This window comes from Scylla paramamosain, chromosome 21, assembly GCF_035594125.1.
Source record: "Scylla paramamosain isolate STU-SP2022 chromosome 21, ASM3559412v1, whole genome shotgun sequence".
NCBI lineage: Eukaryota > Metazoa > Arthropoda > Malacostraca > Decapoda > Portunidae > Scylla > Scylla paramamosain.
The window spans coordinates 8,031,944-8,054,206 of record NC_087171.1 but is presented as its reverse complement, the minus strand read 5'-3'; the positions used below and the strand labels follow the sequence as shown (position 1 = coordinate 8,054,206).

The 22,263-nt window shown below is 42.1% G+C and overlaps 1 protein-coding gene across 8 annotated transcripts in view; it reads left to right on the top strand.

Annotated features, from left to right (window-relative positions):
* Positions 1-958: 958 nt before the first annotated feature.
* LOC135110946 (lachesin-like) overlaps positions 959-22,263 on the top strand; it is a 155,719-nt gene continuing 134,414 nt past the window's right edge. For 6 of the 8 annotated variants that reach the window (XM_064023666.1, XM_064023662.1, XM_064023665.1 and 3 more), the window contains exon 1: positions 959-1,774. The gene's annotated coding sequence lies outside the window, so the exon portion shown is untranslated. Of the gene's footprint in view, positions 1,775-19,785; positions 19,915-22,263 lie in introns of those variants that run through there. The other 2 variants (XM_064023659.1, XM_064023660.1) reach the window with 2 other exon arrangements.

Below are 22,263 nucleotides of genomic sequence, written 5' to 3'. Positions count from 1 at the left end.
AAGGAATAAAGCAATTACAAGGGCTGAATTCTTATGTTCTTCATATGTAACAATAGCACCACTACAAATGTACTAAACGACAATATGGAAGAAATGAAGAGCTAAATACACTCCACGTTAGAAGACACGAAGCGAGGAGAGATTACAAGGGAAGTAATTGTGTTGATGGATATTTCGATGCTCCCAATAGAGAATTCGAAGTTAATGTACTACTTTTCTTGATGCATGCAGTATGAGTCTCTCAGTGATGGTGCGAGGCATTATACTTGGTATCACGAATCCTCGCGCAGTACACGAACATAATATTATCACAAGAACACTGCCACGGAGAAATGTTCTCGTTCACGGATTGGTTTATTCATGTATTATTGTGCCACCTGATGTTGGGTAACAAGTACTATAATGGAGACTTTCCTTTGAATATAAAAACCACGAAACTTAATTGAATTACGGATGAATTACACACACACACACACACACACACACACACACACACACACACACACACACACACACACACACACACACACACACTTACGAGACTCAGTCCCGTATTCAGTAAAATTTCAAGTATTTTTAGACACTAAGGTGAGTTTCCATTATTACCCATTGCCTGGCCTCAAATGGCACAGCGATAATTTCCTTCCCTGGTTACCTAGTGGCAAGACAAAAGAAAACATGAGATGAATTAGTCTTACGTCTAATTTTAGGGGCACGTGTTCATTTTATGCCCGTGGCGAGGCACCGCACTTGCAGGGAAAGAAGATAACCCAAACTTTCCGGGGCAAACTTTGAAGGAAAAAAACCCTCGTGGGATAAATGACCGTACAAAACAAGCAGGAAACAAAAACCGCGGGTCAGAGTGCGAGATAATGAAGGAGTTAATCTTGAGGCCGAGATGCTGCGGCGGGGCGGGGGCAGGCCGGCTTATCTGCATCCATTGCGCAGCTAAACAGCAATAGGTGGGGCTTAGCCGGCTTCCACCGCGGGGCTCTCGACTCTCCTTCCCCTCGACTATTTTCGTGACTCCTTGGCCAAGTTGATGTCTGTTTGACGGCGTAATAAGTGCCTGGTGAGTCAAAACGTGATGCAGTTGATGGTGCGTGAGTGAGTTAAGCGAGTGGGGGGCGTGTGGCGAGGCGGCTTGTGGAAAACGGTGGCCATTTGGCAACTCAAGGAAGGAAAGGTCCGGGGGCGGAGCCATAACACGAGTTAGTCTCCCGTGAGCCGTCAGCGGAGGAGAACGGCAGTCTGTGAGTTGTGGCGTTATCGGCGGCGTGGGATACAACGAACCTGCCATGCATGCCATGACGCGGACTGGCGAGTGAGCGACGCCGCAGACTTCGCTGTGAGCGATGCTGAGTCGCGGCGGTGGGCTCGCTGCCTCGCGCGCTCCAGGAAAACCCAGTAATTACACATGCTAATCTTTAAATTATCCGGAAACTAGGTAACTGATCCACGCCTCAGGCCAAATTATTCTCGAATCAAAGAGCGAATCACGGGCGTGACACGACTATTGCCACAGTGATTCCCTCACCTCCCGCCGCTGACCCACCTCTTTCTCCTCACCCGTCACCCAGCCGTGCCACATAGTGTGCAGGACAAAAGGTACCTCTCCTCTTCCCCTCGCCCGCGCTCGGCTATGGTGGTGTTGCCGGAGGTGAAGGAGGAGGGGAGTAGAGGAGTGAAGGAGACACGGAGCGAACACGTGGGCCAGTAACTTCAACACCGCCGCTTTGGGACGCCGCCGCTGCCGCCGCCCACCCTGACTGACGTGAGTGTTGCACGGCCGGTGGGAGAGCGAGGTGGGAGGACTCCTGTAATTTACATTCCACTTGTGTAACCTGTATTCTGAATGTATTGCCGTTGGTCTTGATATGTATTGTCTATTAAAATAATTACACCAACAATGCTACGTTTTACGAGTAAGTATAATGAGCCAATTAAACAGGACAGTAGTGCCGCTTAACTCTTTAGATGCTCCTCGTGTAGGTAATGTCGGGAACGTAACGGTGATAATGAATGTTTTGGTGAGCTGTCAGTAACCTTTGACGGTCTTACATCATTATACGGTCGCTACCCTCCTCAACAAAGCTCCTGATTCCCAAAAATAAGTGAAAGGAAGCCAGGTGATGCGTTAAGTGGAGAACAGGGAGGAGGGAGGAAAGGAACCACACCGACCCAATCGCCTACATGTTTAATCCACTACTGCAGAAGTTTACGTACAGCCTTAAATTTGTGAGGTAAATACTATAATTAAGGCATCAAAGTATCCGCTCTTCCTGTTGTATTTCTGTCATCCCAACATTTTTCGTCCGTTTAACACTATTTTCGTGATTTCTTAGGAAATGTCTGACTGGGCGAAGGTGGAGGAGACAATCACAGTATATTTCTATTTTAGCCAGTATGTCATCATTTCCATTGCTTCATTATCGAGTCCTCGAGATTGTAGATAAATATAACAATAGTTTTTTTTTTTACACGAAACAAGACCAATATGCGTGACAGTGATATATATATATATATATATATATATATATATATATATATATATATATATATATATATATATATATATATATATATATATATATATATATATATATATATATATATATATATATATAGATATATAGATAGATAGATAGATAGATAGATAGATATAACTTCTCCATAACACCAAAGGCTTCTGATTCAATGCTTTCTACGGTACAAAGAACACGTAACGGAAAAGCGTTGCGTAAAAGTTTTATTGCTCCCTTTCCCAGCACAAAGCATCACTTTATTAAGCCACAAGAAAAAAAATGTGACCAATAGAGAAGAGGAACGCCTATAAACAATTACCTCCAGATTTAGGGAACATAAGGGCAGCTGCAAGAAGCTAGCAGTTTTTCATGTGGCAGCCCCCGTACTAAAACATGCACGTCTGTATCCACTATTTTTTTTTTTTTTTTTTTTTTGTAAATTAGTGTTCAATACATTTAGCAGTCACTATTTCCTATTTATATTTATTATGCAAATTATTTGTACCACCGAACGATTACTTGTTAACATGAATTTGTCTGTCTAAGAGTTTCGGCTCGACGGGACGTGCCTTTCACATTGGCTTTTGTATATGCAGTCTGCCATAACGTGAACGACAATGAATAACGCTACTTCTCTGTCAAGTACACTAACAATGCCATTAAAATACGAGAATTATGTATATTATGCGTGACTGGTTCGATTTGGCCAAGACGTGTGTCATTACTATATTATATACACTTAAATTTATTTGTAGTTGGTGGTAGTGTTAAGAATAATAAATAACTTTCTTTCTCCGTAAACTATACTAACAAGTGCGTCATTTGCCTAGAAGTATTTCGGATATTGTGCGAGATTGCCAATCTGTCTCCGCCCCGCCCGCCGCACCGCCCCGCCTCACTACCTGGGAAGAGTCGTGGTGAAGGTTGTACGAGTATATTAGACGGGTAAATAGCCACTGTACTCGTATTCCACCTCTCTTAAAGGTAGCTAAGATGTACAATCTCTCTAAAATAGGGTTTCTGTTGTACACATACTTGTTGAAGGTCTGAAGGATTATCCTTTGCAGCGGCAATACTGTTATTCCTTTGCTTCTGCTTCTCCTTTCTGCTGCTCCAGTTAGGGTTCACCACAAAGGATCAACCTTCTCCTGTGTGGTCGGTCTTTTCCGCTTTCCTCAGTCACACCACACCAGCATTACATTCATGTCTTCTTTTACTGCATTCATAAAGATTCTCTCGGGGTCTTCTCTTTCTCACGCATCCTCCTCTCCACATAAAGCCTTTTCATTTTCTTATCAATACTACGAAACAATTTTCTAAACTATAACTCCCTTCAGAGTCCCTTGTACTCCTCGTCTCCACCTGTACATTATAAAAACAGTTACACTACAGCTACGCCTCGGAAACTTAAGTCATCCATTACTCAGTCCTAACATACCAGGGTAAAGAACTATAGATTCCTCACATGTATATTTACCAGTATCTCTCTATCACGTAATGATAATAATCCCGCATGAATATAGAACACAAACATGATCCCCTCCCACAACTATTATCCGCCGACTGTTGCTCGGAACATGCCACAAGACAGCTGCTGCAGGGAAGAGCCGTCGAGACCCTTAGTTGAGTTAGCGTCGTCGTTATTTCATTTCTGTTATTATTGTTATTCTTCACTGATCTGTTTTTTCCCTTATAATTTTTGAAAGTGTCCTCCCTTTACGACATGACGTGAATCGTATTTGTTTGCTTGTTTGTATGTGTGTGTGTGTGTGTGTGTGTGTGTGTGTGTGTGTGTGTGTGTGTGTGTGTGTGTGTGTGTGTGTGTGTGTGTGTGTGTGTGTGTGTGTGTGTGAGTGTGTGTGTGTGGCAAAAACTATTATTGATATTATTATTATTGTTATTATTATCAATTATTATTATTATTATTATTATTATTATTATTATTATTATTATTATTACTACTACTACTATTACTACTACTATAATTGTTGGTATGCTTAATAATAATAATAATAATAATAATAATAATTATTATTATTATTATTATTATTATTATCATTGTTATTGTTGTTATTATTATCATTATTGTTAATATTGTTATTGTTGTTATTAATTATTAACATTTGTTATTGCTGTTATTATTATCATTATTATTATCATCATTACTACTACTACTATTACTACTACTACTACCACTAATAATAATAATAATAATAATAATAATAATAATAATAATAATACAACTATTATCACCATCGTCGTTGTTATCTTATCGTCGTGGCGGTAGGTAAATATCCCTCACATCTAAAGCAACTCGTATCTACCCACATCAGCATCACATGTACGTGCCGCGATGTGCCAGAACTTTACCGCCTTGCCCTGCCTTGTTTTGCCTTACCTTGCCTTGCCTTACCTTGCCTTGCCTTTTCTTACCTTCATATCACCACCACCAGGGTTACATTAAAATCTTCTCATAACTAGAAAATTCGCTAAAGATTCCGTAACGCTATAGAAAAATGTCCTATTTCTTTTTCTTCTTTTTCTTCTTCCCCATTATTTTCCAAGTATATTTGTTCCCCATGTGACCTCGGAAAACTGTGCTGGTGATAATACTGCACGATGGCTACAGTGTGATGGTGTTGTATTTCTGTGTTATGTTGTAGTTTTGTATTTCTATATTATTACAGTAGATATTGCATTTTTTTTTTTTTTATTTATATCGAGACATGTTAGAAACTCTCCATCTGTCTATCTATTCAATCATCCATCTGTAAGTCTTCTGTTGTCTCTCTCCATTACATCGTCTCGCACTGGTCTGTTTCTTTGTAACTCCGCCACAGGTTCGTCTATTGATGAGGAAACGTCCAATACAAACCGCAACCAGACTGTGAACACTGAGCTAAAAGTTCTGTCTCGCCCCGTCACACTAACGCTAGACGGACGCCGTCCCGGGAATAGCGCCACACAAGCTTACAACGGGAAGTTTTTCATTTGATACTAATCTTTACGCGTCCAGACACACAAGTCTATCCTGGAAGAGCGTCAGTCGAATAATTCCCACACATGGAAAGAAAACCCAAGGACACCGGCTCTCTCTCTCTCTCTCTCTCTCTCTCTCTCTCTCTCTCTCTCTCTCTCTCTCTCTCTCTCTCTCTCTCTCTCTCTCTCTCTTCTCTTTCTTTCTGGGCGTGCCATACAAGGATCGCGTGCCGTCAGGTCCCTTTGGCGGTACTCAGAGTGGCGAGGAGGGAAGGACAAGTGTGCGGAAGTGTTTTGCTCTGATGCAAGGGGCTGATTAGTAGGGAGGGGACGGGGACATTAGTGAGGATCGGAAAAGAGCTTGGATTCCGCGGCGTTGTCCTTCATGGTGGGGTGGAAGTGAGTGGCTGGAGGAAAAAGACATTTGTTATCATTTTCATAATTTCACTGCTGTCTGTCATGGTTTGCTTTACTATTTTTTTTCCGGTTTTCACCTTGACACACACACACAGACAGACTAGTATGCTTTTTTTTCTTTTTTACTATTTTGGTGTGGTCGTGTAGCTTTTGACGCGTGGTGGTCGTTAGCGTGGCGGGAGTCTGCAGCGCGTCACCGTGACTGACCTCCGCACCTTCGTGAATGGACCGCTACCACATTTTTTTAAAATTTTATTTACATCCACATCGAACGTGCGAACTTGAATCTTTTCATTTATTCACCGGAAAAAAAGTGGCGCAATTCTCTCATGTTTATGTTCTTAATTATCAAAAAGTAACGTCAGTGCCACACGACCTTTAAAAATATAAATGATTTATTAATATATTCGTTCTTGTTCTCATTTACGTATTACTGAATTCCCGTTGAGTACTGTTAATAGTGGGTAAGTCATTGGCTTAGTCCGCGGGAGTGCCAACTATACCATGCTGAATAGTAGTAGTAGAAGTAGTAGTAGCAGTAGTAGTAGTAGTAGTAGTAGTAGTAGCAGTAATATTAGTAGTAGCAGTAGTGGTACATAAAAACATAAGAACATAAGAAATAAGGAAAGCTGCAAGAAGCCATCAGACCTACACGTGACAGTCCTTGTATGAATCATACCTACCTATTTCCACTTATTATCCCCCATCCATTCCATTTATCTACCACTCTATTTGAGAACCAGTTTCTTCCTAGCAGTAGTAGTAGTAGTAGTAGTATGAGCGTAGCGGTTGTGGTAGCAGTAGCAGCAACAACAACAACAACAACAACAACAACAACAACAACAACAACAACAACAACAACAACAACAACAACAACAACAACAACAACAACAACAACAACAACAACAACAACAACAACAACAACAACAACAACAACAACAACAACAACAACAACAACAACAACAACAACAACAACAACAACAACAGTAGCAGTAGCAGTAGCAGTAGCAGTAGTAGTAGTAGTAGAAGTAGTAGTAGTAGTAGTAGTAGTAGCAGTGGTGGTGGTTATGTGGACAGAAGTGACAGCTCCAACAGCAGTAATTATTTTCGTTGTTGATCTTTTATTGTTGTTGTTGTTGTTATTGTTGTTGTTGTTGCTATTATTATTATCATTACTACTACTTGTGCTGTAGTTTAAGATGTTGTTCCTATACTACAGAATGTAAATATTCATGCATCTAATTTTCATCATTAATCATATCTCACATAAAATATAATTAACCTTTCTTGAAACATTCCGGTAAAACATCTGATCCACATTACCAAATAATCCACTCTCTCTCTCTCTCTCTCTCTCTCTCTCTCTCTCTCTCTCTCTCTCTCTCTCTCTCTCTCTCTCTCTCTCTCTCTCTCTCTCTCTCTCAGCCGTTTCAGTGTATCTTGTGTTTTCAGTTGCAGTTGCTGAGGTCTTTTCACCAATACTCAGAATGCAGTGGGATCGATTGAGGTGTTGTGAGTATTGGTCTGCTGCTGCAAGAAATAAAGAAAGAGCGCTGCGGAGATGAAAACGCCACCATTTGTGCAGAGAGAGAGAGAGAGAGAGAGAGAGAGAGAGAGAGAGAGAGAGAGAAAGAGAGAGAAGCGGTCAAGGGATGATCATTCGTCAGCAGAACTGGACCTCGCGAGGGAGACGGTGGTAGTGAGGCAAATATTGGTTTTTCATCAGTAGCAGAAAACATTTCACCTCTTTTGGAAAACCGGGACTCCTTCTACTCACTCCTCTTTTGACCCAACTCTCCTTATCCCTCTCGATTTTCCAGCTAAGTGTCCCTCTGTCTTCCCGAAGTACCCGCGTCCCACACTGGCAGGCACCTCACGAGCCCTCTTTAGCGCTCAAACAAAGCCTCCCTGCGCTCCATACCACTCAGCACCCCTAAGGGAAAGAAGGAAGAAAAGGAGGGTCGCCCCGAGCTATACGTGAACTGCGGCCTGCGGTGAAACATAGATTTGCTCAGGCAGGAACAAACGCTCAAGACCCTAATGGCCACAGGCACCCTCACCCCTGATTCCTGTATATTCAAAGACTATCACTCGTGGCTGGGTGGCGGCAGGCGGCTCGGGTCTCCGGGTCTTTCTCTCTCTCTCCCTCGCTTGATAATGGGCGCACGAGTGGCGGCCGTGACTAAGACAGTGCCTGAACCCCCTCACTGACCCTCTGTTTGTGCAAGTATTGATGAGCTCGCCAGCCACCCGGAAGCGTATATACCCGCTGGTCAATTTTCTTTATGTGTGTGTGTGTGTGTGTGTGTGTGTGTGTGTGTGTGTGTGTGTGTGTGTGTGTGTGTGTGTGTGTGTGTGTGTGTGTGTGTGTGTTTCATTTTTTCTCCAGATAGCTTGGGCAACACTAATTACTGGAAAAAAAACTCTGTAATGGTTAGTGAGGAGGACTGGTTATTAAGGATTGCTGATAATTCAAGTGGTGGACTGTAATTCAGTCAATCAAGCAATAAGCAAGGAAGTGAGTAATTTGTTGTATTTCTTGTTCTTGTATTTCTATTTTTCAGCTTTTTTTTCCCCGGTGTTTTGTTGTTCTTGTTTTTTCTTGTTCTTGTTTTCTTATTTTCTTTCTCTTTTGCTTTGTCATCATCATCATCATCTTTTCTTCTTCTTTTTCTTTCCTTTACTGGTTGTTCTCTTCTTTATCCTCCCGTTCTTCAAAATCTCGCTTCTTTTTTTCTTCCTTTCATGTATTATAGCCTGAAAACCACCACCACCACCACCATCATCGTCACGACCATTATCATTATCACTATCATCTACCATCATTACATCAGCATTTCCACGGATACGCAACAAAAATTAAAGCGATAAGAGAGCAATTCTGGAGTACTGTAAGAAAGTATGCAACAATTAACTCTTCCCTTAATACGTGGGATGTGTGGCGCATACAGACCCGTGCTTGAAATCAATACATACAGTTTGTTGTCTTGTACAAAGAGGACAAAGAATAAGAAAGGTGGTGTGTGTGTGTGATGGGGGGAGGAGAGAGAGAGAGAGAGAGAGAGAGAGAGAGAGAGAGAGAGAGAGAGAGAGAGAGAGAGAGAGAGAGAGAGAGAGAGAGAGAGAGAGAGAGAGAGAGAGAGAGAGAGAGATTAAAGAGTTAGGAGAATTTTTTCCACTTCCTTTCTTTCTTTCTGGACTTGTCAACGTTGACATTTAACTCAATACTGTCATACACCCACATAAATAGTAACAGAAAACACACACACACACACACACACACACACACACACACACACACACACAAGAAGCTAGGCGAAACCCGTAGGCAGCCTTGAAGACATTCCCGCGCCCTCCAGCGCTGCCCACCGCCACACTTAGCCTCTTATACATATAAATTGAAGAAGAGGCAAGAGGCGTACGTATAGGAACGGGCGGCGCAGGGGGAAGGCAAAACAGAGGCAGGCACAAAGGAACACGGAGGCTTAAATAAATAAAGAGTGAAGGTGCAGCAGAAAGCCACCAACAAACAGTAACCAAGTCAAACGCGGACACAGGAACGCCCTCCCCCTCGCCGGCTGTGGTCAAAGCCCTCGACAGGAGCACCGGTGGGGGTTGGAGGAATTTTATTGTCAATCAAAATATCAGGAAAGCGAACTACACGCCTGGTGAGGGAGACTTACCTAACCTTGCCAAGCCTTGTCTAGCCTGTCTGCTGGTGACCGCTACAGGTAGTGATGCTGTGTGTGTGTGTGTGTGTGTGTGTGTGTGTGTGTAGGTAGGTGAGGTTGATTCGTAAGGTTCTGTTGTAGTGGATGGCTGTGCATGACTAATACAGGAAAGGAATGACTGAATGACTGAATGACTAACAAACTAGTGAAGAAGAAGAAGAAAAAAAAAAGAAAAAGAAAAAGAAGAAAAAAAAGAAAAAGAAAAGGAAAAAGAAGAAAAAAAAAGACTAAGTACGAGCAGTAGTAGTGGTAGTAGTAGTAGTAGTAGTAATAGCAGTAGCAGTAGCAGTAGCAGTAGCAGTAGCACCAGCAACACCAGCACCAACAGCAGTAGCAGCAATAGTAGTAATAGTAGTAATAATAGTAGCAGCAGTAGCAGTAATAGCAGTAATAACAGTGCGTCTTCCTGTCTCCTTGTATCATCCGCCAAACATTTCAAGATCACACCAGTCGCTTCACAGAAAACCAAAAGTACGACACTGCAGAATCAAAGCAAAACAAGAACGTGAGAGACAGAGAGTGAGGTGGAGACAATGAGATACAAAACTAACCTCATCAACTGGACTTGCTGTGATTATTAAGCCCTCCTATATTGTCTTAGAGGGAGTTTTTCTCAATGGTTCTCGAAATCTGCCTCCACGTAAAGCATAATACGAAGCAGTCTTCCCTGCAACAAGTAGAGGTAAGAGACGTGCGAGGTGCGCTTCATTGTTGCGCATGCGTCGATTGGGGACGACGTGGTGAGAGAGAGAGAGAGAGAGAGAGAGAGAGAGAGAGAGAGAGAGAGATTAATTTACATTAATTACCACCAGAAAACTTGCAGCAGCATCGAAATCCACTTATAGAAGCAAATCTATATAACCACCAGCAGACTCGTATGTGTGTGTGTGTGTGTGTGTAGGTACCTCCACCATCACCACTACCCTCTCTACCTGCTTCACTGTCTTCTAATTACAGATATAAAGCGTGTGATGACTCGAGACACGTGGCGTAATAATTTCCCGTTCGACGCGTTCAACCTTCAGCGGAGATAAGCGCTGGTGGGTCCTGGCAGAAAGGTCTCGCGAACGTTTGCAGCGCGGATGAAAAGGGGGCGCAGTGACTGGTGCAATTAGTGACATGAAGCAGCGGCGTCTTTGCGAGGGTGATGCATGTGTATGTGAGAGACAAAATCGAAAGTTATAGTGGTATTAATGATAGTAATGATCGTATATCTACCTGTATTGTCTTGTCGTACTGTATTTGACCAAGACCTTGTAGAGGTGTTATTTAAGTGATTTATTTGCCATTGATCAGGCAGACAGGAGAGGACAGTGACCGAGGAGAAAAAAGAAATGTTAGTAATGATAATGTATCTGAAGTAAGTCTTGCTGCACTGCACTTCGTGAAAGGATTTCAGAAATACTATTTGATTAATTTGTCAACCATCTATTAGGAAAAGGGGATGGTAGTAACTGTGGATGAAAAAAAGAGAGAAATGAATACTTGGAACATGACACACGTGTAAGGAAATAAATACAAAACCATCGAGCTTTGAGTAGATGGGTTGAAAATATGAGAAAAGCTACAACCTTGTCAAAAGTGGCACTAAGATTCATATTTTTAAACACTTCGGGCTTTCTCTTACAAGGACTATTTTCAAAGACTACAGAGATAATGCTTCAGGTTTTCATTTATTTCTTCCTCATTTCTTATGCATAATCTTTGTCAACTTGTCACTGGAATCATAAAAGCAACAGTGGACTCCCTAGTAACATCCACTAGAATCTGCTGAGAGTAGCTGACATAAGACGGCGTAATGTTTGAGGATACGGACCTCAGAGTCAAGGTCTCGTCCCTCCCAAACCTTCCCTCCATTGCCCTTCAAACTGTAATGTTACGTATAAGAAGCCACACATACTGGAGGCTTCCCTCACCACCCGGCAAAGCTTCCTCGTGCATTTCATCGCAGGAGCTACCCTCCGACCGCCAGAAAGATCTGCCCCAGGTTGGTCAAAGGATCGCTGAAAGGATCCTCGCCCTCGGCACGGCCAGAGTAATGGGTGTACCGTGTTCCTGGGAAAGCACTTTAGGACCGTCCGCTCCGGCAAGACCTGACAGCAGACTGTACTGGACCTTAGCGCAGGCTGCCGCTGAAGGGGACGAGAAAGGATTGAAGCACGGCAAAAGGGGTGGACCAAAGCCGTGACTAAGAGAAGGTAGATTGCTGCTGACTACTCCAGTGGCACTAGCCTGGATGTGAGGAAAATAGTGAACGCCAAAGTATATATTGTCTCTATGTGTTGCTCAGTCTAATGTTTAGGAAGAGAAGAGGAGGGAATAAAGTCGGTGTGCGTGAGAGTGTACACATGCCCACATTTTACTCTGTTATCTGCTCTCTATTCATCAAACAGGGACGACGAAGACTTATGCGTCTTTTCTTGAATGTTAAGACAAGGAACTTTTGACCGAGAGAACACAACTAACTCCCCCTCCACTGTTCCTCGCATTAATCAACACAGGAGAGAGAAAGGCGGGATTGGCTGCGCTCAATGGAGAGAAAAATCAATGGAAAAACCTGAAGCAAAAGCCATTTTTATTGGTGAGCAAAGTATTTCAATGAAATGCAAGCCGCCCAAAGCTTCCAAAGCAGCTAAAGCCGAGTTACATTTCACCCAACTGAAGTGAAGGGGAGCGAGGGAACGGTGGGAAGGGGCGGGAAGGGACGACACGGGAGGTGACAAAGAAAATATATGAAATTGAGAGAGAGAGAGAGAGAGAGAGAGAGAGAGAGAGAGAGAGAGGAGAGAGAGAGGAGAGAGAGAGAGAGAGAGAGAGAGAGAGAAATTATATAATATATATATATATATATATATATATATATATATATATATAGAGAGAGAGAGAGAGAGAGAGAGAGAGAGAGAGAGAAATTATATAATATATATATATATATATATATATATATATATATATATATATATATATATATATATATATATATATATATATATATATATATATATATATATATATATATATATATATATATATATATATATATATATATATATATATATATATATATAAAGTGGAAGGAAAAGAAAGAAAGATGCAGGAGGACTGAGATTTCACAAGAAAAACTAATGCTGATAATAGTTATTAAACGTTTTTCTCTGTGTGAGGAGTGACGCAGCGAGTGGGCGTCCCAGTGCAGGGGAAGCGAGGGGGTGGCTGGCGGCTCAAGTGGCGAGGTTTTAAAATGCTGTTAATGATGCATCGCCATGAAACTCCCGTCAAGTCTTTGTCCGGCCGGCGTAAAAGCTTTTAGCATGTTGGGGACTGATCAAGTATCGATTACCAACAGTTCAATTGTCCATTTTTTTTGTTCCATAAAAGTTGTTCACACACTTGTCAGCACCACGCGCAGCACATACACAGCCATACACACAACACAGCTTCCCACCCCTTGAGTAACACCATTACCTCTACAACACAGGTTGTCCTTTTTTAACATATTCACTGCAGCTTCTCCATATCTTTCTCGTTAAGGGCTCTTTGACACGCAAATAAAAGCAAATGTTCTCTGCAAGTCGTGAAGCCGAAAAGTAAAAGGTAAAGCATTAGTTCAGTGAAACTGCTGAAGACAGAGTTAAAGTTCGTAATTACAGATATATGGAGGATTACATTCTTTGGCGAAAAGAGTTGATGCTAAGGAAGATGGATGGTTAATCAAAAATTTGTTTATAACATGTGAGCATATTCGATAAACTAAGAACCAAAAAAAAAGAGTAATTCACTCATTTATATAAAAAAAAATGTTTAGTATATTACAACTTTGGGTAACCCTTTGATTGCTTATTGGTACATCTTTCCCTTGATTACTGACCACTCCGAAACACCTTTACTTGTTCTATAGCCACTTCCAATCATTACACCGGGTAGAAATTCCAAAAATCTATTCTTTTAAATGCCTTTCTTTCTTAATAGGCGTTTATATAGACTTCATGCATAACCTCTTGTGCTGTTAACTGTTTCATATCGTAGTGAAAGGGTTCACTAAGAAAGTAAGGCTGAAAACTGCCAATTTACTCATCACTTTCATCTGAAGAGTATTTAATAGTCATGAAATACAAATTTATCCCATGAAGGGCCGTAAGAAAGTGGGATGAGGTGCGTTCAAAGACAATGGCAACACTTCTTTTAGATCTGACACGCACAGACAATGGAGGACCAGCATGGGGAGGGGAGCACAATAAAGATGAAGTTACTGTGTGTGTGTGCGTGTGTGTGTGTGTGTGTGTGTGTTTGAGAGAGAGAGAGAGAGAGAGAGAGAGAGAGAGAGAGAGAGAGAGAGAGAGAGAGAGAGAGAGAGAGAGAGAGAGAGAGAGAGAGAGTATTCAGAGAGCCTTGAAGCAAAATATCGAAAGATTCAGTTTAGTTTCTCAGTTTTCAAGGCATCCAGTCATCGCCAGAAGCAACCAGTGGCGCACAACTTAGCCAAAAACTCCACTAAAAGTCGCCCTGAACTGATAACAAATGTATATGACAGTGGCTCGTGTTTTTAAATGCTTCGTTTTCTCACCAGAATTATTTTCAAAGACCCCAGAGATGATAAGTCAGGTTCTCATTGATGTTCCTCCCTATTAATGGTGAATTTTCTTGCTAAAACCATCACTGGAATCATTAAAAAAAAAACATCCTTGAGGACTCTACAAATTTCCACAAGAATGTTTTAAAAGCAATTCATACAAATAAGACGTTAAGATGTTTCAGGAATACAACTCGAGAAGAGGCGTCATAGGTACGCGTGCGAGTTTCCCCAGACAGTTACCGGTTACCACGTTAATCATCACACCTGAAAGCACACAGTAAAATATCTGGCACTGAAGGGGCGTTGGTATAGGATTTCTAGGACATTTAGGTCTTAAGCCGAACACAAGCCAATAGGGAACACTGAGAGGGGCAGTCTGAGCATCCTTTTCCATTAAGAGATAAAAGTGGCTTAGAAGAAGGAAATGTATCAGTGTGGAGCATTGGGAGGTGAGATATTTTTAAACGCGATCTGCTTGTGGTTTTTAATGGGGATGATGGTATATGTGTTGCTTGCTTGATTGTACAGTGGTAGGAGTACGGGTGGTGGTGGTGGTGTTGGTAGTTGTAGTATAGTAGTAGTAGTAGTAGTAGTAGTAGTAGTAGTAGTAGTAGTAGTAGTAGTACAGACAAAAAAATGACGTCAATATCAGGTGATGGATCTTCATCTCAATGACATCATGGAAGCGGATCTCGTGACATTAAATGACATCCTCACATGCTCTCTCTCTCTCTCTCTCTCTCTCTCTCTCTCTCTCTCTCTCTCTCTCTCTCTCTCTCTCTCTCTCTCTCTCTCTCTCTCTCTCTCTCTCTCTCTCAACGTGTAAATAATGGAATGTGGTCGTCCCTAAGTTCTTTGTGGTAAGGTCACCTACCTACAAGCTCTGTGAGGAATCAAGAGTGTAAATTTAAACAAGCTTGAAGAAATAGGACCTCGAGTCTTACAGTCTTACAGTCTCAGGGCATGTGGAAATTCCTAGTTATTCAGCAGTGGCTAACGTTCAGAGGAAAAGACAGTGTAACATGTCTTATATTAAGGAATGAGCAGAAAGTCACAATTATTCTCTAGTAACTCTAAGTTCCTTGGCTGGATGATACGGTTGTGGTTAATATGCAGTGGTATATAAAGAACACGGGTGAGAGGAAATAGGAAGACAGACCCTTCAAACCTTATTGACTGGACCTGAATAGATGATTTTTTACTGCTTCCTTCCATACACAAGACGGGAAGAGTGGTATTACGTCAGTGACTCAAACACAGGGAGATTGGAACGTTTGTTCTTTATAGTGCGGAAGCTCCCTTTCATTAATACACCACTACTTCATCATCGTGATGAACCTTAACATTTCATAAAACTAAGGTGTTAAACTAGACAGATGCAACCACAGCTCGCAGACGCACATAGAACGTTACCCTGCCGTCTAGAAGAGACTAATGCATCCAAAAAAACTAGTAGCGTTGAACTAAACCGCTACCACTTTACTGCCTAAACTCAGTGGAAGGAATCAGACCCCACTCGCCAGTCCTGTCTAGACGCACTAAGCCAGCCTGGTGTGGTACTGGCCTAGCACCCGACACTCAAACATTTGGGTGAAGCCTTTTCTGCAGTGGAATCATGGTGGCGGATGATGATGATGATGATGATGATGATGATGATGATGTGGAGGAGCAAGAGTAAGAGGAGGAAGAGGACGAGGAGGAGGAGGAGGAGGAGGAAGAGGAGGAGGATGGTGATTACATAGTTTACATAGGATTACATAAGTTTACCACACAGCAACAGACGTTTAAGTCCTTGAACAACTGTAGTGAGGCAGTTTTAAATGTTTAGTAAAGAGATAAGGCAGTAAAGTAGAGGGTTCAGGAGAAGGAAGTGGCATAGGAGTAGGAGGAGGAGGAGCAGCAGGAGAAGTGCACGTGGCCGAGTGAAGGAGTATAGCAGTCTCTAAATTTGGAGGCAAAAAATGTTTCTTCTGCGATGACTGAAAAATGACAGATTACAAGGAGACATGATACAATCCAAGGAGAAGTAGACAAGCAGAGGGGAGACACACACGCTCTTACACGTCCTGGTCTATAAGAAATAATGAAGACAAGAGACAAAATGTTGCTTCTATGATTAATGAAAAATGACAGATTACAAGGAGACTTAAACCGAAAGAGAAATAGACCAGCAGATGAGGGACATACAAGCTCCTACACCTCCTGGTCTATACTCACTGAGGAAGGAAAAACGCAAAAGAAGGTGAAAAAAAAAACACTACTTCTCGTGTCTGGATTCAAATTCCCCCAAGCAAGGCAGCGTGTCTTGGCGGCAGGAGAGGGAGAACTACACGGAAAAGAAGTGCTAGTGTGCGTGTGGGGGTGAAGGAAGCAAGGGTCGTGAAAGGGCGGCTGGTGGGTGCTGTGTCCGCCCTCGCCACCATTTGTCGCTGTCTGTCACACACTCGCCTTTTCTCTCTCTCTCTCTCTCTCTCTCTCTCTCTCTCTCTCTCTCTCTCTCTCTCTCTCTCTCTCTCTCTCTCTCTCTCTCTCATATCCTGCTCTTCCACACGTGTTTACTAGCAGCATTAGTGAGTAGATTAGCAGATACCCTCTTTGTAACCTAACAAATCTCCTGGTATCCGTTCTTTTTCGTGTACTCTCTCTCTCTCTCTCTCTCTCTCTCTCTCTCTCTCTCTCTCTCTCTCTCTCTCTCTCTCTCTCTCTCTCTCTTTCTCTGCGTGTCCCTGTTCTTACAAACACGTGCGTATCATAACAAGTGGCGTCAAGCTAAAGTTATTAATAATTCCCAGATAACAGTGCAAATTGTTGTCGTGCCTTTTTACCTCTTCATCACTATTTAACAGCACCGTGATGTAACGTGTGCTCGTATCATTACTGCTGACATGAGGGCGGACATGAGGTGTGCTGAATATTATAGCGCCTGTGTGTGTGACGAGAGAGAGAGAGAGAGAGAGAGAGAGAGAGAGAGAGAGAGAGAGAGAGAGAGAGAGACGGCGGTGATGTAAGCGGAAACGTGCACATCACACACAGGCTACTCTTCTACTACGTCATAATAATCCCATCATCGAAAAATTAACCAGCTTGCTACTACGCCGTGAGCAGAGTAGGTGGCGCGTGTGTAGCGAACAATTACGAAAGAAAAGAAAACATATTAACCATACAAATAACTGAGAGAGGATACGCACGCAGAAGGAAAGATGATGGAGATAAAAAAAAGTACTGACTTTAAAAACATAAAACAATTTCACACATTGTAAGTTAATACAGCTCCCCCTTCAAATTAATCACGGACTATCTGCCAATAATTGTGTCGCGCTGCCGGCAACAAATCCAGCCTTTTAGCGCCGTTACTGGACAGTCAGGCGGCGCGGAACAAAGAGGAGTGAGAGCCAGCGAGGGAGAGGACGGGAGCTGCTGGGAGGGTGGTGGTGATCGCTGCCGCCAAGCCTTCGTCCGGTGCTGAAGCTAACCTGTCACGGATCGAGGCCTCTTCTTCGTAACAGTGCGCTCTTTGTGTGTGTATGTGTGTGTGTGTGTTGCTTTAGGTTCATTTGTATGCATTTGCATGTTCCCTTATTTGTTTTATGTATGTTCGTGTGTTTTTTTTTCCGTTTTTCGTTTTCATAATTTCTTTCTGTGCTGTGCTACGTTATGTTGTGTTGTGTGTTGTGTTGTCTTGTGCGTGTGTTGTGTTGTGTTGTGTTGTGTGTGTGTGTGTGTGTGTGTGTGTGTGTGTGTGTGTGTGTGTGTGTGTGTTCAAAACAGTGTTGCATCATAAAGCTGCATTTCCTTCTCTTTCACCTTTACTACATGTAAGAATGTCTGATTTCACATGGAGCCTTTTTTTTTCACTTTTTTTTTTTTTTTTTTTTTTTTACATACGAGAGGCTTTGGCTAAGACTAACAAAACTGATGGAAAAAGAAAGGAAGTGCCAGTTCCTAAAGCATACAGTTGAAAAGCAAGTCTAGATTACAATGTGGAGTGTCTACCTTACTCATTGTTTACCTGTTGGTTATCGTATATTATCTCATTACGTTCTGGTTCTCGTACACCACTCTGGGATACGTATTTTCAAGTTCTCACTCCTCTTTGCTTTTTATTAATTCCTTACATTCTCTTTCCCTCTCTCTCTCTCTCTCTCTCTCTCTCTCTCTCTCTCTCTCTCTCTCTCTCTCTCTCTCTCTCTAGCATCTGTCTGAACGTCACACCACACAATTTGTCATCAATTTATATACGTGCGTGTTGTTCTTCATATGTTTGTGATTTATGTTCCATCTTTCTTTTATTCTCACTCTCTTATTTTTCTTTTGACCACCCCGCCTCTTTTTTTTTCACTTTTTTTTACCTGTCTTTTTCCTTCTCCTTCTGAGTCGATTTATTGATCCGCCAGTCTGTTTCCTTCTCTCTCTCTCTCTCTCTCTCTCTCTCTCTCTCTCTCTCTCTCTCTCTCTCTCTCTCTCTCTCTCTCTCTCTCTCTCTCTCTCTCTCTCTCTCTCTTGTTCACGTATCTATTTCAGTTTTAAAAAGGGAAAAATCTCAATATCTACGTGTTTTAATTAACATTTTGCTTTGATTTTTAAATGCTGTATGTTGCATGAGAGAGAGAGAGAGAGAGAGAGAGAGAGAGAGAGAGAGAGAGAGAGAGAGAGAGAGAGAGAGAGAGAAAGGAGGTCGTTGAAAAGAGACAAGACTTGAAGAAAACGTGGAATCATGACGAGATAAGGCGCCACACGAGAGGGAAAACACGAACATTTGGAATTATCATCATACACGTCATGTCTTGAAGAAGAAAATGAGTGATACAGAGTCAAGAAATTACATTACATTCAAGCAAGTGCACGAGATAAGAGGGAGAAAGGAGAAAAAAATATTGAGATATGCGCTAATTAACTATGTATGCGTTTAATATTTGATGCAAAACTTACAGCACACACACACACACACACACACACACACACACACACACACACACACACACACACACAATACAATTTATCGAGGCTACTAAAAGGAGAGTGAGTGTAAGGAGTGTACTTTACTAGCGTTAAGAACTGAAGATTGTAAGCTCTCTCTCTCTCTCTCTCTCTCTCTCTCTCTCTCTCTCTCTCTCTCTCTCTCTCTCTCTCTCTCTCTCTCTCTCTCTCAATAATCGCCTCCCACCACTGCTCTATTTTAGCACGTGTTTCCAGATCTCCGAGAAAACATCCCACAAACACACAGGAAGGCACGTGTTTCCAGATCTCCGAGAAAACATCCCACAAACACACAGGAAGGCACGTGTTTCCAGATCTCCGAGAAAACATCCCACAAACACACAGGAAGTCTTCAAAAGGCTAATGTAGTTAACTTCAGCAAGACATCCCTCTGTGCCCGTTTCACCCTTTGATTGCTATTGAAAATCCGTCACCTGTTGCTACATTTTATTAACCCTAGACCAGGGGTTCTTAACCGGGGGTATCCATACCCCTTGGGGGTATGGGAACCAAAGGCCGGGGGTCTGGGACTCTATTTATGGGTACTGGTAGTTTCCCCCTCTGCCAGTGCGATGCGCGCGCTACCCTACATGACGGTGGTTGACTCTTTCCAGTGTTTTAAATTTGGCCGTTGTCATCAGTTGTCAGTTGAGCTGTTAGCGTCGTAGAGAGAAGACTATTTTTTCCGTCCATCTCTTATTCACATTTTCATGTGAGTGTATCTATATTTCTGTTATACATTGTGTGTGTGTGTGTGTGTGTGTTTGCTACACTATATTGCTAACGGGAGTTAGATCTCACGCTGTAGTAGCATATTATATATATATATATATATATATATATATATATATATATATATATATATATATATATATATATATATATATATATATATATATATATATATATATATATATATATCTTTTATTTATTTTATTATATAATTATGTGTTTATATTGTAGTATTTCAAGCGATTGAAATACTCGTATCTGGAAGACATACTGGCAAATAATAGGATTGGTGATAATTATTTGAACAGTCAAGTGAAGGGGGTATGGGACCATATTTGACAATCCATTGGGGGTATGGAACCATCAAAAGGTTAAGAACCCCTGTCCTAGACGATCTTGCTGGGCAGAGAGAAGATACATATAAAGGATGACTTGTTCCATGATTCCTTTTTGTTGTCAGTTGTACCTTTCGAATTTAAACCCCAAACATACGTACACCAGACCTTAAATAACCAATTCACTGGTATTTAATGCATCGTTCCGTAATCACTAACCACTCTGGGGCATTTATTCTTATTCTACAGCCACCTCCAAACATTATACAGCCTAGAGATTGCCAGATGTATTCGTTTTCATCCCTTACTCTTTTTTTGTAGATGCTTATAAACATTTCATACATTGCTTTTGCTGTTGTAATTGTTCCACATCGCAGTGAAAGGGCACTCCAGGGATCACAGCAGGCAGCAGGTTGAGGTATCCATTGAAGAAAATGTCTCAAGGCTCCTCTCTTTAATCATGCGGACGTAAATGTCGGAGCTAAGTATGAAAAAAGAGAAAGTAATGCGCACTTGAGCTGAAGTGCGCAGTAACACCAAGATAAACAGGATGCAGCTGAGAGAGAGAGAGAGAGAGAGAGAGAGAGAGAGAGAGAGAGAGAGAGAGAGAGAGAGAGAGACCACTACCAACACCATCACCACAAGTTCACAATAAGGCAAGACTAACGCAACGAAGCAACCCTGTAAAAAAAAAAAAAAAATGGTTTACAACTGACGCACACACACACACACACACACACACACACACACACACACACACACACACACACACACACACACACACACACACACAGAATCGTCCATCAGCTCCACGAGATCTTCATTCCATCTTTGCAGCGGCGAGGGGATCGAAGTGATTAAAAATATGATCATTCATTTGTAATGCTATTAAGGCCGGTAGCAGGGGAGGCTTTGGCGGCTTACTGTTGGTGGTGGGAGAGAGAGAGAGAGAGAGAGAGAGAGAGAGAGAGAGAGAGAGAGAGAGAGAGAGAGAGAGAGAGAGATGGGGGACGGAGTGGCTGGGAGGAATGAAGTAATGGAGGAAGAGGAACGAAGGAAGGAGAAAATAGGAAAAGATTAAGAAGACAGGATGTAGTTGAAGAGAGAGAGAGAGAGAGAGAGAGAGAGAGAGAGAGAGAGAGAGAGAGAGAGAGAGAGAGAGAGAGAGAGAGAGAGAGAGAGAGAGAAACATGGATGAGAAGGACTTCTGAGTGAGTGAATCAGTGAATAAGGCTCGGGTGAGAGTGTGAGGTTGAATGGAGGAAAAGAACGTAAAGAGGGGATAGTGGAATGGTGTAGATAAGAGGGATATTGAGTAACGAGAAGTAGGGAGTAGGGAGGAAGTGAGTGAGAGAGGAGGAGGAGGAATAAGGGAGGCGGTGAGACGGGAGTGAGAGGAAGTAGTATTTAGTGTGTAGGAGAGAGAGAGAGAGAGAGAGAGAGAGAGAGAGAGAGTTGATAAACAGGGCTATAATGGCGGTCAGTCCTGGTCAACCACTTGATTTATAACATTCCTTTTATTTTTCAAGGTATGCTTTATGGCCTTCTCTCTCTCTCTCTCTCTCTCTCTCTCTCTCTCTCTCTCTCTCTCTCTCTCTCTCTCTCTCTCTCTCTCTCTCTCTCTCTCTCTCTTCACCGCAAAGTTATCGCCGTACTGAAACAAAGAGGGAAAGCATCACGTACTGAGAACTGAAATGTTTACGTGCAGGGAAAAATTAAATCTTTTTTTTTTTTTTTATGTAGGAGGGATGCTGGCCAAGGGCAACAAAAATCCAATAAAAAAAATCCCACTAAGATGACAGGCTCAGAAAAGGGTCCAAAGCGGTAGTCAAAAATTGAAGGATAAGTGTTTTGAAACCTCCCTCTTGAAGGAGTTCAAGTCTTAGGATGGTGGAAATACAGAAGCAGGAAGGGAGTTCCAGAGTTTACCAGAGAAGAGGATGAATGATTGGGAATACTGGTTAACTCTTGCATTAGAGAGGTGGACAGAATAG